Source organism: Chinchilla lanigera, unplaced genomic scaffold, assembly GCF_000276665.1.
Source record: "Chinchilla lanigera isolate Chin_1 unplaced genomic scaffold, ChiLan1.0 scaffold00070, whole genome shotgun sequence".
NCBI lineage: Eukaryota > Metazoa > Chordata > Mammalia > Rodentia > Chinchillidae > Chinchilla > Chinchilla lanigera.
Window position 1 is genome coordinate 9,727,481 of NW_004955471.1, and position 12,472 is coordinate 9,739,952.

The window sequence follows — 12,472 nt, forward strand, 5'->3', positions numbered from 1 at the left end:
GGTGGCAGGGCACAGGGGCAACACTTCAACGTGGCAGAAGACAGCAGAAGCAGCAATAGCAAAAGCAGGGGCGAAACAAGCCTCTTTTCCTCCCTTAGATTGTAGGCCAGCTATCTGCCACACCCTCTCTTGCCTTCCTCTTCCACAAGCTCAGGTTGGTTACAAAGTGAGGATGCTGGTTTCCTGCTGAGTCACTTAATTAAGCTTCTAAACATCTCAGTTCTCAAATTGACACAATGTATCAACCACTGCAGTTGTCAGTCTCTTATTGTACCTAATGTATGTGTTACACTTAATAAGTATGCATGTATAGGAAAAACGTACTCTATATAATGTTCAGAACTATCTATGGCTTCAGCCATGTGCTGAACATACCATAACCCCATGGCTGAGAGGGAAATTCTTTGAGTGAAAGCTATGGTTCCAACAACTATGCTAAATCATCAAAATGCCTCTGGGAATATAGCTCAGTGGCATAAGCACCTGCCTGGCAAGTGCAAGGTCCTGAGTTCGATTTCTGGTACAAACAAAACAACAAAAACACCAAAAAAAAAAATCTTTGTAAAACTTCAAAATGTCAGAAGTCAAGCTTTTCTGTCCCTGCTCCTGGCCGCAGGTCACCTGATGTTGAGGTAGTATGCACAGAAGCCAGCTTAGGGAATGTTATGTTTTCAGTACTGAAGATACTTCTCTTGGTAAACAGAAGCTGAAGAGTTGTGTTTGCGATAAACTCTCACTGAATTACCATTCTTTCAGGGTGGCCCTCATCTCTCGCACCCATCAGGGGAGAATACTAACTGGCTGGATCTGAGGGTTAACTGGATGATATGATGAGGTTATTGATGTTGGATTTCACATAAACAGTATCTTATCTGTTTTTAGCATTCCTGCTCCACAGAGCAAAAACCCAATCAGTGATGGAGTCTGAGGTGACTGTGGGGAGGACCTGGCACTGACGAGCACCACGCAGACCAAAGGCCAGGCTGTCACACATCTCTTTCCTGGTAGGCTGCAGGAGCCGCAGGGGCAGCAGGAACGAGTTACGCCCTTCTTCCTGGTGTACCTACCACTCTTGCCACGAGTGGGATTGGAAATAGCTAAGGAAAGCAGTTGAAATAGTAGCTTTCACAAAGGTCAAAACATTTTTGTCCAGTTGAGTACTAACTGTGGACCAGGAGCTGTGCTAAGTTGTTTACATTAATGTACCATGTAATATTTTTTAAAATAGATTTATTTTGAGAGCAGAAGAGGTTTTCCCTATGGGGTTCAAAGTAGAATAATTTGGAGAAAGGAAAATAGAGGACAGGAGTGTATTACCCTGAAGTAAAGCGAGGTGTGTGTACCCCAGTGGAATTCACCACGCAGGCTTAACAAGTCACAGGAGAGAACTTGTTCAGCCGATGTCCCACACCAGCTACTCTAAGCTTCAAGAACAGAGCCTCCGGGAAGAAATAAGTATCAAATTCACTTCTTTCCCCTGTCTTCCACCTGCGATCACTCATTCTGTCTGCATGATATTCCTCCTGCCATAGATCTGCTTCTTAGATACTGATAGCTAGATACTGTCACCCTAAGAACTGTCTCCAGAGATAAACACCATTGTTACACACTGAAATGCATACTAAATAAACCTTTGTTCCTGTGAGTTCCTATACAATATTCATGCAGAAATCTGGCCCCCTAGGAAGAAGCCATCAAACCAAACACGCTTAGCTACAGATTCTTATGAAACTATTGGACTCATTCTGCAAGTGGGGGACTTTAATACATTACAAATGCAAAATTTGTATAAAAGTGTAGAATGAAATTTAATATCACTGACATGTTTGGCTTAGTTGAAATTTTTTAGATAAAAAGTAAATTTAATACTTTCAGAAGGGCTCAGCTATTAAAATAAGAATGTTTGGAAGAAACTTGTATCTCTGGGAAATCTCACAGGGTTTATATACGTTACAAAACTTACTCATTAAAATTATGAATGTGACACCATGAACATGATGGATTTGACATCTGGTCCATCACAATGAGAAAATGTTACTAAGCAGAATGTCTGAACAATCACTCTTAACTATGACTTTTGCATTGTAAAAGTGTCACGTAAATATCAGAAAAAATTAATGATAGTTTCCTTGGGAAATATAAAATTTAATTTCTTAAGGTCTTTTAAAATGTTTTATTTCTTAGACATTCAAAACATTTATTAAATGGCAGCTGTTTAGTAGTCACCATTAATAAAACAAAGGTTATGGCTTTAAGGAAATTATATTCTTAGTATTTTATTTCCCTCATTGGCAAAATATAAGGATTGGAGATGAAGTATAAAGTTGCTTCTTTTGATCTAATGGCATTTCCTAGATGAATAGCTCACCTGCACACAATCTAGGAGTGCCTTTGCCCATGGAGGATTCCATTGCTAGTAATGGCAGTGAATATAATGGCAGCAGGAAAAATAAAATCACTTCCAAGAAAAATAACTAAACCTGATTTTGATGGAAATGATTTCTTCAGTGCTTTGTGGATCCAAATCCGTTTGCTTGAGGTCGAATCTATAACATTATTAAGAAGTGAAAAGTTTCTCATATACAGAAAATTAATAGTTGATACTTTACTAGAAATTTCATCTGACCACTGGAGACATCACTGAAGAAAATGTATGGAATTTTAAAAAAATGTTTGCATAAAATAAGTACCCATATAAGAGTGTCCCAATCCAAGATGAAATATCTTCAAAAGCTTCTTTATAAACTTTTTAAATTTTAATTTTTCAAATCATTTATTCTGAGTGAAAAGAATTAATGTATGAATTTATACTCCTATACAGATTCTTTTTCTGTCTGTCTGTACACACAAACAAATACAGTATTAAATGTGTGCTATATTCTATTACAGTATTAGCTGTGTACAGCGTAGGCTGTATAAAACATATAACTCTACACTGTTTCATCACAGAACTTCAAAATTGTTTTAAAGTAATTTACTAAAATTTATGAAAAAGCTCATTGTATCTCATGATGAAAGAATAGGATTTACTTGGTAGGAGGAACCAACCAAAGCTCAATCAAATTTAAATATAAATGTTAATGATTTGGGGACAGTAAGAAAATCTGCCTATAGTATTTGAGAGAAAGAAAGTATATTTTCTCCCTGATAGATTTTCTAAATCCTAAGAGTCCCCCTGGGTAGAAGCAAGACTGATCCAGAGTGTGAATTTTCCGAGGCAACTGGTATTTAAGGGCAGGATCCCAGTGAAAAATGAGCTGTTAAAGAAGACCCCAAGATCTATGCAAAATTTTTGTCTTTTAAACTTTTGGACAACTTTTACATTGCAGCAGTGGGAAAAAATATTTGCAAGAAGAGCTTTTTAAAAAAACCTTGAGTTTTGGGATAGTCAGAATTTACCTACTGTGTGGGTGAAACTCCTGAAGGCCTACTCCCTAAGAACTATAGTTGCTCTTTAAAAGGTTCTAGAAGTAAATGGAAAAATCCCAGTGACTTATTTTCATAAAGCCATGACCCTATAGGAGCTAGATAATTTAATTGGTACTCCTGTATAGAAGAAGGTATGTTAACTCAGTCTCTTACAGTATTCCATCTGAAATATTGGCATAGGAGAAAAAAAAATTGTGAAAAACACTATGAAGTTAGAAAAAGAAACAACCAAGAGATAAATTAACTGACCGAAAATGATCCAAGGAAGACAGAACATTAGAATTAGCAATCAAGGACTCTAGAGCAGCTAAAGAAATAGCTAAGAAATAATGAAGACAAGCATTTGAAAAACAAAAGATCAATTCTATGAAAATAATTAAATCAAAATTTTAGGACCAATCAATATCTGAAATCAGAACTAACTTTATAGGCTTTTAGAGCACTGAACACAGCAAAGAATAGTCAACCACTAAAAATATTCCTGGGAAAATTTGCAATTCAGAATTAAAGGATTAAAGGGAGAATATATACATATATTCAAGGATGTTTACAAGTATAAACAGAACTTAGCTATTCAGATTTAAAGTGGATCAAGTTTAAACAACAATGTTAATAGCTTTAAAATGGCAACAAATATAGGCTTATTTAAAACAGAATTTGGATATTACGCATGCAGAGATTCTTAAAAATATTGCAAGACATATATAGTTGAAATACCAGACAGAAAAGATGGAAAGAAAATGAGGCAGGAAATATTCACCTAAAGAAATACTGGGAAGGACTATTCAAAACATGGTGGAAGCCATCAAACTACAAGTTGAAGAATCTCACTGGAATCACATATAATTCAGTAAGAATGTGTTCTTTTCACACAGTATATATCCACCTGGAAAGGCACAACCAGTTCAGAATTACTGCAATTATTTTGCAAAGTTTTTGGTGAGTCTCATTTTTGATGTCATCATTAAAAATAGAATTAAACAATAATCTTTTGAAATACCATAAAGATCACAATGTTTATGTACATTGCTACTTATCAAGCTCCCAAAATTCTCAATATCAGATTCATATTTAATTTGCCTTTGGGAAAAAAATGATGACACTCTGCATGTAAAATTCCTATCTGTATGAATGACAACTTTTCTCTTTGTTTTCAAACATTAGAAGAGTAGTTGAGTAGTCTTTTATTATCTTTTCTGTAAGCATTACAGAAATCTTTAGGTATTCAAAATTCTTCATTAGAAGTAAAAATTATGTTCAGGGGTACATAGACATATAAAAGCATTGGAGCATGGAATCACAGTATTCCAACTCTAAGTATCATCTTCATTACCTGGAATTAATAAACATATGCATGCCTCAGTACTTTTCAGAAATTTCCAGTAGAGGTAGAGGCCCAGGGAGAAACACCAGGAAGCACAGGCACTCCAAAACACAGAAGCGCTTAAAGACATATGGAGAACCAGCCTGAAGGAGCAACTTAACAGACTGAGTCCAGGGTCACATTTAGAAAGGGAAGTGGGGATGCCCTTGTCCTGCAGCGCCCCTCAGGCCCCACGTCTGGTGAACATACTGTCTCAGGAGAGGGTCTGACATCCTCAGTGAAGGGGCTGGATGGGCAGCAGCTCTTGGACCCCTGGGACAAGCTCCTAAACTTTCTCCCTCTTCACTGCAAGGAGGAACCCATAGAAAGAGATACTCACAGGTCAGGGCAGCAGGGAGACTGAACCAGAAAATTACCTAGAGGACAGAGGCTGATCCTGCTTTGTAGAGTCCTTGGAGAAATAACTAAAAAGGGCAGAGATTCTGATTAAGATGAAAGCCATGCACCAGGAAGGTGCAGGTTTTAATCAGGAAGACCTAGAGAAGAGAGCATGAGCAGCGCAAGACCGGACCAAGCGCTCCAGGCCTTCTCCCAAACAGAAAGGAGATCTGGATCCACAGTACATTCTGCCCCATGCCCCCTCTTCAGGGCCTGCAAGGGGACACTCGGGCTCCCAGCCAAAGTTACTGGACAGCGCATGCTCAAGGCACAAGGAATTCATGAGTTAGAGACTAACGTTTTGGGGAGTGCAGTGAGAGAGATATGCATGTGGGGTGAGAGAGAAAAGTTTTAGCTGGAGGATGTGACGTGATGAGCTCAGCTAAGCCTCAGGAAAGTGATCGGAGACCCCTGGGGTCCGGGAGGAAGGAAGGGAACAAGAAGGAGAAAGCCCGCTAAGAAATCGGAGGGCACCTGCCCCCTTTAACTCAAAAGAATGTGTCTGAACCTAAGACAAAGACAGCAGCATACAGCCGCCATGTCTGCAGAAGTGAAACCGAAACTGGGAAGAACAGGGCTGAATGAAGGAGCCTGAGCTCAGAAGCTGGCTACAGACTGAGAAGAGGGCAGAGAACGGGCACCTGAGCGCCCAGCGATGCCCTGTGCACAGGGAAGGCCCAGGAAAGATCCAGAACCAGTAGTCCGTCCAGACGGATACGCCCTGTGTTTAGATGTCCCCCCAGAGTCTCATGCCGTCATGGGTGGAGCTTCTTCAGTGGCGGCTGAATCTAGAGTGTGTCATTGATTCGTGGTGCAATGCTGGCGTTATGGGCGTTGGGATTAAGGGTGGGTCATTTCTGGATCAGTCCACTGATTGCTTTGGGGCCAACCTAATCCCGATACCCTGAACATGTAGTAAGGGTCAGAAATGGCTTGTCTTCTCTTGCTGCTTTTGTCACCTTGTGGGTGCTATGAATTGTTCTCCTCTGCTATGACCTTGTCTTGAAGCCAGCCCATTATGGAAAACTCTACAAACTGTGAGCTACATAAACTTTTCCTCCTTCAGCTTTGTGTCAACAATGAGAAAAGTGTAACTAAGACACAGACCCTCCCTACAAATCCAAGCCTCCCGTGTATCAGTGTGCAGGATGGAACTCACTGGCCACATTCAGACTGCAGAAAAGTGCAGGAACTTTAATTGTGTGTTTTTGTAACTCTGTGGGTCTCTCTGTCTCTTTGTCTCTCTGTCTGTCTGTCTGTCTCTCTCTCATCCCTTTCTCTTCTTTCAATTCCTTTTCTCCCTCCATCTAGTGTACATATGGGAACTCTGTATATGCAAAAAAGAGCATTAAAGCTACTCATTACTTCAATCTGGATAGTACCTTTCACAAGCAAATAAAGGCAACTACCACCAGAATTATGCACAGAGGATTCAAACACAAACTGGTAAGCACATCTTCAGGTTGCACCCTTCTCTCGGCTTCCTTCAGTGCCCAAGCTCCCTCCATCCTCCCCACGCTTCCCCCGCTCCCACAGGTACTCCCCCAGCCTCCTTTCCACCAACCCTCCTTTCCAGTTACACAAATAACAAAGACAAAGTTGGATCCCTTTTTCTCTTTTATTTGTGGGTACCTTTTCTTTCTCTTCTTTTCATCCTGATTTAGTCCATTTCCTGTAATTTTTCCTTCTCTCACTCCCACATCCCAGCATACCTGTTTTTAGTATTGCATCACAATTTTTATGGACCATTGAACAAAGGGAAAAATGGCCAAAACAGCATTCAATATACATGAATGATATGTTATTGATTCTGTAGTTGCTGATTTAACCAGCAGTGGTTCTACCCTTGCAGTGCACTGACAAGATCTGATCCTATTATGTTGCACAGGTTGAGGGGTATAAGTACCAAAGCATCATCAAAGTCAAGATCACATATTGGCAAACATACATAATTAAAGATATCTCAGTAATGCTGACAAACTTTTTCCATTCTCGTCAATCAGCAACCTTCAACCAAAATTAGAGAAATAAGGAAGAAAAAGCAAAAGATGCCTCAAAAAATCCTCACCTCCACAAATCCTGGTCCCATGAGCACTGATGAAGGGGAAGTAAAAACCCAAAAGGTGGAGACTGGCAAAGCAACAAAAGAAACAACCAAACCGTATGAGTAAGATGTCCAGTGAGTCAGAGGATGACACAGTTAAACAAATAAGAGGCTTTATACATAAAGTAATCCATCAGATTAAAGGACACAAACAAAATTTGGGTAAAACTGGGTAAGCAAAACAATTTAAGGTATGAATGAGCTTTTGATGAAGAAGGAGAGAAATTGCCAAGATATCAATCAGAAATCCAGAACATAATAAATTTGAATGAAAGTATGGGCAGCAGAAATGACCAATGTGAGGAGAATGTTAGGACTGGAAGATCGAGTTAGTGCAGGAGCCTGCATCCTCAGAGACAGCTTAGACATACAGAGAGCTTCAGCACAGCTTCTCTCTGAGCAGGCTCTGGACCTTGTTTGGGGTTGGCTGCCAAAGTAAGTGTCTGAAGAAGTCACATTTACCCTCTCAGTTTTCTCTCCCGGATCAGCAAGCTGACTGAACACTGACTGTTACTTCGCTTCACCTCCGCATGCCTGGATTTACACTTCTGTAAAGTGAGATGATCATTAGAACATCACTTCCAAGACAGCGGTAAGAATTAAATGATTCAGCAGTGCAGAACTGATAGTATCTGGCACGTAGCAAGTGCTTATATTATTATCTATCAGTATTATTATTTTAATGGTAGCTTCCCTTAATTAATTAATTTTGGTAGTCTTATTCACTCCTCTTGTTGGCAGAGTTGCTCATATAACTCAGGATGGTTTAGCAAGTCTAGTCCACAAATATTTATTGAATTGTTTTACAGGTTAAAAGATGTGGAATGACAGATGTGGACAGTACCTCTCCCTACTGATTTTATAGCATAGCAGAAAATATGAACCTACACAGTAAAGAGGGATGACTATGGAATCATTAATCTACCCAAACATCTCTGAATAAGATTTTTATGACACTTCTTTCCCTTTTGTTTTTCAATGAGTATTGTTATTCTTAATGAACAAATCATTGTTGTGTGCACGTACAGGTAGAATGGGATGTTTTGGCTTGTGTGTACTGGAGGGAAGAGTTAAACCTCACCATGTATCACACCATCCTCACACTCACTCTCACAGCCTCCGATGGTGTTATTGAGTGCAAGGGATCCGCCCCTTGGTGAGCACAAAGCCTGTAGTAAAATCAGGAGATCAAAGAATGAAATAAGGCCAGTCACTTGCATGAAGTAAGGCCAGCAACGGGGGATTAGTCCCAAAGCAGCACCTCCCTGAACAAGAAAAAAAGAACATATTTGTTGGAAAGACTAACCGTCACCTGATGAGGTCGGCTCATTCCTGAACATGCTCAGTTCCAGATCACACATCTTCATGTGTCACAAGTTCCAAACATGGCAGATGGGACATGCAAACACTTGCAGGGGAGAAAATCCAGTGTACTACTGAGCAAAGTTTCTCTCGGTTATTTAAACAGCGAGGCAGCGTGACACAGTGACTGTAGCTGCTCTTCGTGGTTTCCTCTGGAAGGATATATCTGAAACAAAGAAAGAAAGAATACTTTGAAGCATTGAGAACAGTCATTTAAAGTGGCAGCAACTTTTCCCATCTTATCCTGGGCAAGCATAGGTGAGTGATTCTAAAAGTACGTGCCTGGCAACTAAAAGTGGTGCACTTGAGACTCACTCTCTAAGCTATTTGGAAATATATGAGATAATAGTGTTAGCTATCCACTACATAACAGATATCAAAACTTATAGCTCTGCTCGAATGGAAAACTTTGTATGCTTTCCGGCATCTCCCCGCTGCCCTGCTCCCTTGCCCCGTCTTGCCCTGAGTCACACGCAGCCAGTATTTGACCCAGTACTTCTGTAAACTTCACTTTGGTAGATCCCAGTGTAACTGAGATTTTGCAGTATTTGTATCGCTGTACCTGGTCGTCCTTACTTTGCTAGTTTTCTCATGGGTACCATCCAAATAAATGCCAACCTCACAATTAAAATATACAGTTTTTCTGAAGGAAGAAGTTACTATTCACCATGAACTAACAAGATTCTGATGGTAAGGTTATAAATTTACTGCAAGTGGTCGAAGTACAGAAGCTAAACTATCCAATGTTTGAAAGGTAAATGTTTGAATTGTTTTGGTTTTGCATTTCCTTGTGCTCCATTAGGCTAAGCGTCTAAAGTTATTTTGTAAAATATGGGGTTAATTTAGATAAGAAAGTAAATACCAGATCAATCATTTCTTCAGACAACGAGTCATAAATTAAAGGCTTAAATTAATGAAATGTCACATTAAAATAAAGAATAGTGCTGAAGAGACAAAATCACCATGATTAAGGGTGATTTGGATGACATGTTAGCTGATTAGAACCACGTTCTGTTATATCCTGATATCAAGCATGATATAATTTTTCATAATGAGATATTTTTCTTTAGAACTGCTTTCTACTACATATTTGATTTTACTCTATGTGCTGTATTACCAGGACAAAGAATATTCCAACTGTCTCTTTACAAATTGCTTCAGCAATATCTCTGGTGAGGGAATCATCATTATTTTGTTAGCAGAGATTCAAGTAGCTACTTTAGTTTTACAGTTAAATGAATGCTTGTGTTACCTGCATGATAATCAAGAATAATATATTCGTGTATTCTCTTATAACTGTACATTTATGGAGTTCTTGAAATTGTTTGTGATTTTAGAAGTTAACTTACGAGATGCAGGACACTCCAGGTCCTTTACACAATAATTTGGTCCCTCTTTAACTTGGAAACTGAACACATGAATGTCTCTTCTGTCTTCCTGCTCAAATTTCTAGAATGTAAGACTTTGTTTTAGTAACACTGGCAAGGGCTTAGCCATGGGGATGGGATCTAACTTACCCATACTGCAGGCAGTAAGGAGTGAAACTATCTAAGGAAAATTTAAAGACTTAACAAATCAATCAAAATCCATGAAGTCAAAGTGTTACTTGCATTCCCATGTTTAGGGCGCCAACTTGCCAAGACATGCAGTCAGCAGAAGTGTCCACTGACAGACGAAAGAATGTTTAAGCATTGCATAGTTATCAGTGCAATACTATTTGCCCATAAAAAAACATGGAATTCTGTCATTTGCAGCAACATGGATGAGCCTGATAGACATGTCCCATGATATAAGCAGGCACAGAAAGATGAATACCACATGATCTCACTGATTTGTAGAATCTAAAAAGTTATTCTCATAAAAGTAGACAGTAGAATGGTGATGGCCAGAGGCTAGAAAAGGCAGCGAGGAAGGGGAGGTTTGAAAAGGGGCTGGGCAGAGTAGGAAGTTAACGACAGTAGGAATAAGGCGTTAGTGTCCTATGGTGCTGCGGGTGACTATACTTAGCAACAGTATTTTGCATATTTCAAAAAATGGTGAGATTTTTATTTTTCTCATTATAAATAATATTGGAGGTGATGGACATATTAACTACTCAAATTTGATTTCTGTGTACAGTGTACATGTCTTAAAACATGACACTGTATCCTATAAATACGTACAACTGTTGTGTCAATTAAAATTTTTAAAAACCAAAAAAAGTCAATCTAAATGCATTGGCAATTCCAAAATGAGGTCATTAATACTAAGATCCAACCCAAACATTTTCTTTGTAAGACCTAAGTTATTCCTGCAATTTAATAAGGTATGTAAACCTTAACACACCATACTATATTTTTATTTCTATTCTCCATTAAAAGCTGAACATACGAAGTATGATGAAAATATACAGCAAATCTTCACATTGAAAAATTATTACAGTAAATGCACATTGCCATTAATTTCCCTCAAAACACTCCCTGTCACCTTGAACTCACTTATCCCATCCCTCTTGCCACTTTCTGGAGCAGGTTTGGAAGTCCATTCTCCTTAAAGAGTCATGGTCAAAAGCACAGTGACTGCTGCTGACATCCAACATGGGGAAGGCAGGCCGTAAAGACATTACAGCGCGCTCTCGTCCAGCTAAATCGCCAGTTCCAGGACTGTGCAACTTTGGCTCTTCCCAAAGTCAAGACCACCACGAAAGGTAAATGTTTTAAGGGGTTCAAGGCATTGAGGCAGCCACAGCAGCACAAGTAAAGCCATAGGAAGTGATGAGGCGGTACTTTGAGGCTTGATGCCAATGTGTCTTTCACTGCAATGAATTATTAAGATTATGCGTTCACCGTATATTCCCGTCACACCTCATACACATGGGTGTGAAGTGGGAGGACTCTCATGTACACACCCATCCCTGCTGCACACGGACATGACAGCGGGGCGAGGCTTGGAGCACAGTTGGTTTTGAAGCCTTTCTGAACTTCATGATTTTGAGTGCAGAAAGGCTTTGATATAGTTGGGACCTTTCAAGCTTTCAGCAGTCTGGGAACTTCCGCACTCCTGGATCCTTTGCTTACACCCCCTTTGAAGTCCTGTCTCCAGGGTGCCTTGAATCGCATAATGGGAAGATTGTATTCTTCATATTTCTTCTACTGGGTGCAAACATTTCCTTGCTTTGTATTGTTCCCAAGGATATGATAGCATTCTTTGAACATTGTTTATAAATATTGCATACTTATTAGATACATATAAATATCACATATCAAATATACACAAATTTTACTGAATGAAATCATTTTCTGCATATATTTTATACTTCAAAACACACATAAACTAATTCTATTGAAAAGAAATGCAAACTCTAGATGTAAAAATACCAAATAGAAAATTAAAACTACTGCTTTAAATAACTTATTGTGGAAGAGATGTATTCCTTGGTGTTAAGGCTTACGTTTAGATGTGCACTCAAAACCTCATGTGGTCATAGGTGGGATCTGAAGTGTTTGAGGTTGGAATTAATTTATGGTGCAATGCTAAGCTCAAGGGCACTAGGATTAAGAGTGTGAGTGCTACTCACCCTGAGTGTCTGGATAAGATATAAGGGATAGAAAGAGCTGTGATCTGCCCTTCGCTGTTCTGCTACCTTCTGCATTATGAACTATTTCTCCTTTGCCCTGCCGCCCTGCCACCCTGACTAGGAGTCTGCTGATGACAGATGGAAATTTGTACAAACTGAGCTAAATAAACTTTTCCTCCTTAACTTTGGGTGCCAGGTATTTTTCCTCAGCAATACAAAAAGTCACTAAAACATTTGGTTATGATTGTCTATATATTTT